The sequence below is a fragment of the Arachis hypogaea genome, chromosome 19, assembly GCF_003086295.3.
Source record: "Arachis hypogaea cultivar Tifrunner chromosome 19, arahy.Tifrunner.gnm2.J5K5, whole genome shotgun sequence".
Classification (NCBI taxonomy): Eukaryota; Viridiplantae; Streptophyta; class Magnoliopsida; order Fabales; family Fabaceae; genus Arachis; species Arachis hypogaea.
This window is the reverse complement of record NC_092054.1, coordinates 47,266,589-47,270,253: the sequence shown is the minus strand read 5'-3', so window position 1 is coordinate 47,270,253 and position 3,665 is coordinate 47,266,589. Positions and strand designations below refer to the sequence as shown.

The window sequence follows — 3,665 nt, the reverse complement described above, 5'->3', positions numbered from 1 at the left end:
GAATTCCTATTAAAAATTTTGAAATCCTTATTTTTCTTTTTCAAAATAATTTTTGAAAAACACAAATTTTATAAAATCATAAAACCAAAAATAATTTTGTATTTCTTGTTTGAGTCTAGTGTCAATTTTTAAGTTTGGTGTCAATTGCATCTTTTTAATTTTTCTTGAAAATTTTTGAAAAATTCATGCATGGTATTCTTCATGATCTTCAAGTTGTTCCTGATAAGTCTTCTTGTTTGATCTTTAAAATTTATTGTTTTGTGTATTTTCTTGTTTTTCATATGCATTCTTGAATTCTTAGTGTCTAAATATTAAAAATTTCTAAGTTTGGTGTCTTGCATGTTTTTCTTTTCTTAAAAATTTTTCAAAAATAAGTTCTTGGTGTTCATCTTGACATTCAAAGTATTCTTGGTGTTCATCTTGACATTCATAGTGTTCTTGCATGCATCACATGTTTTGATCCAAAATTTTCATGCATTGAGTCTTTTTGATGTTTTTCTCTTTCATCATTAAAAATTCAAAAATCAAAAAAATATCTTTTCCTTTTTCACTCATAAATTTTCGAAAATTTGAGTTGACTTTTTCAAAACTTTTTAAAATTTAGTTTTTTCTTATGAGTCAAATCAAATTTTCAATTTAAAAATCTTATCTTTTCAAAATCTTTTACAAAAATCAAATCTTTTTCATTTTTCTTATTTATTTTCAAAAATTTTAAAAATATTTTTCTTAATTTTATCTCATAATTTTCGAAAATATTATCAACAATTAATGTTTTGATTCAAAAATTTCAAGTTTGTTACTTTCTTGTTAAAAACGATTCAAACTTTAAATTCTAGAATCATATCTTGTGATTACTTGTGAGTCAAGTCATTAATTTTGGTTTTAAAATTCAAATCTTTTTCAAAACTAATTTTAATCATATCTTTCTATCATATCTTTTTAAATCATATCTTTTTCAAAAATTTGATTTTAAAATATCTTTTCTAACTTCTTATCTTCTTATCTTTTCAAAATTGATTTTCAAATCTTTTTCAACTAACTAATTGACTTTTTGTTTGTTTCTTATCTTTTTCAAAACCACCTAACTACTCTTCCCTCTCTAATTTTCGAAAATACCTCCCTCTTTTTCAAAAATTCTTTTTAATTAATTAATTATTTTAAATTTAATTTTAATTTTATTTCCCCTTTAATTTTCGAAAATCATCAACTCCTTTTCAAAAATTATTTTCGAAAACTTCTCTCTCTCATCTTCTTCTATTTATTTAATTACTTACTAACACTTCTCTTCATCTCATATCTCTGCTCCTATCCTCACTCTTGTGTTTGGATTATCCATTCTTCTTCACTCTTATTCCCTTTCTTCTTCTACTAACAATAAGGAACCTCTTTACTGTGACATAGAGGATTCCTCTTCTTTTCTTGTTCTCTTCTCTTTCATATGAGCAGGAACAAGGAAAAGGGCATTCTTGTTGAAGCTGATCCAGAACCTGAAAGGACTCTGAAGAGGAAACTAAGAGAAGCTAAATTGCAACAATCCAGAGACAACCTTACTGAAATTTTCGAACAAGAAAAGGAGATGGCAGCCGAACCTAACAATAACAATGCAAGGAGGATGCTTGGTGACTTCACTGCACCTAATTCCAATTTACATGGAAGGAGCATCTCAATCCCTGCCATTGGAGCAAACAATTTTGAGCTTAAACCTCAATTAGTTTTTCTGATGCAACAGAACTGCAAGTTTCATGGACTTCCATCTGAAGATCCTTTTCAGTTCTTAACTGAGTTCTTGCATATCTGTGATACTGTTAAGACCAATGGGGTTGACCCCGTGGTCTACAGGCTTATGCTTTTCCCGTTTGCTGTAAGAGACAGAGCTAGAGTATGGTTGGACTCTCAACCTAAAGATAGCCTGAACTCTTGGGATAAGCTGGTCACGACTTTCTTAGCCAAGTTCTTTCCTCCTCAAAAGCTTAGTAAGCTTAGAGTGGATATTCAAACCTTCAGACAGAAAGAAGGTGAATCCCTCTATGAAGCTTGGGAGAGATACAAGCAACTGACCAAAAAGTGTCCTTCTGACATGCTTTCAGAATGGACCATCCTGGATATATTCTATGATGGTCTGTCTGAATTAGCTAAGATGTCATTGGATACTTCTGCAGGTGGATCCATTCACCTAAAGAAAACACCTGCAAGAGCTCAAAAACTCATTGACATGGTTGCTAATAACCATTTCATGTACACTTCTGAGAGGAATCATGTGAGTAATGGGATGCCTCAGAAGAAGGGAGTTCTTGAAATTGATACTCTGAATGCCATATTGGCTCAGAATAAAATATTGACTCAGCAAGTCAATATGATTTCTCAGAGTCTGAATGGAATGCAAGCTGCATCCAACAGTACACAAGAGGCATCTTCTGAGGAAGAAGCTTATGATCCTGAGAACCCTGCAATAGCAGAGGTGAATTACATGGGTGAACCTTATGGAAACACCTATAACCCCTCAGGGAGAAATCATCCAAATTTCTCATGGAAGGATCAACAAAAGCCTCAACAAGGCTTTAATAATGGTGGAAGAAACAGGTTTAACAATAGTAAACCTTTTCCATCATCCACTCAGCAACAGACAGAGAATTCTGAGCAGAATCCATCTAGCTTAGCAAATTTAGTCTCTGATCTATCTAAGGCCACTCTGAGTTTCATGAATGAAACAAGGTCTTCCATTAGAAATTTGGAAGCACAAGTGGGCCAGCTGAGTAAAGGAATCACTGAAACCCCTCCTAGTACTCTCCCAAGCAATACAGAAGAGAATCCAAAGAGAGAGTGCAAAGCCATTGATTTAATCATCATGGCCGAACCTACAAGAGAGGAGGAGGACGTGAATCCTAGTGAGGAAGACCTCTTGGGACGTCCAGTGATCAATAAGGAGTTTCCCTCTGAGGAACCAAAGGAATCTGAAGCTCATCTAGAGACCATAGAGATTCCATTAAACCTCCTTATGCCATTCATTAGCTCTGATGAGTATTCTTCTTCTGAAGAGAATGAAGATGTCACTGAAGAGCAAGTTGCCAAGTACCTTGCTGCAATCATAAAGCTGAATACTAAATTATTTGGTAATGAGACTTGGGAGGATGAACCTCCCTTGCTCATCAATAAACTGAGTGATCTGGATCAACTGAGATTGCCTCAGAAAAAACAGAATCCTGAAAAGTTCTTAATACCTTGTACCATAGGCACCATGACCTTTGAGAAGGCTCTATGTGACCTTGGATCAGGGATAAACCTCATGCCACTCTCTGTAATAGAGAAACTGGGAATCTTTGAGGTGTAAGCTGCCAAAATCTCATTAGAAATGGCAGACAACTCAAGAAAACATGCTTATGGACTAGTAGAGGACGTGTTAGTAAAGGTTGAAGGCCTTTACATCCCTGCTGATTTCATAATCCTAGACACTGGGAAGGATGAGGATGAATCCATCATCCTTGGAAGCCCCTTCCTAGCCACAGCAAGAGCTGTGATTGATGTAGACAGAGGAGAATTGATCCTTCAACTGAATGAGGACAACCTTGTGTTTAAAACTCAAGAATCTCCTTCTGTAACAATAGAGAGGAAGCATAGAAAGCTTCTCTCAGTACAGAGTCAACTAAAGCCCCCACAGTCAAACTTTA

The 3,665-nt window shown here is 34.5% G+C and overlaps 1 non-coding gene across 1 annotated transcript; it reads right to left on the bottom strand.

Moving 5' to 3' along the window:
• Positions 1–1,975: 1,975 nt before the first annotated feature.
• Positions 1,976–2,083, bottom strand: LOC112782161 (small nucleolar RNA R71). Its single transcript, XR_003192898.1, has one exon. It is a non-coding gene; the product is annotated as a small nucleolar RNA R71 (small nucleolar RNA).
• Positions 2,084–3,665: the final 1,582 nt, after the last annotated feature.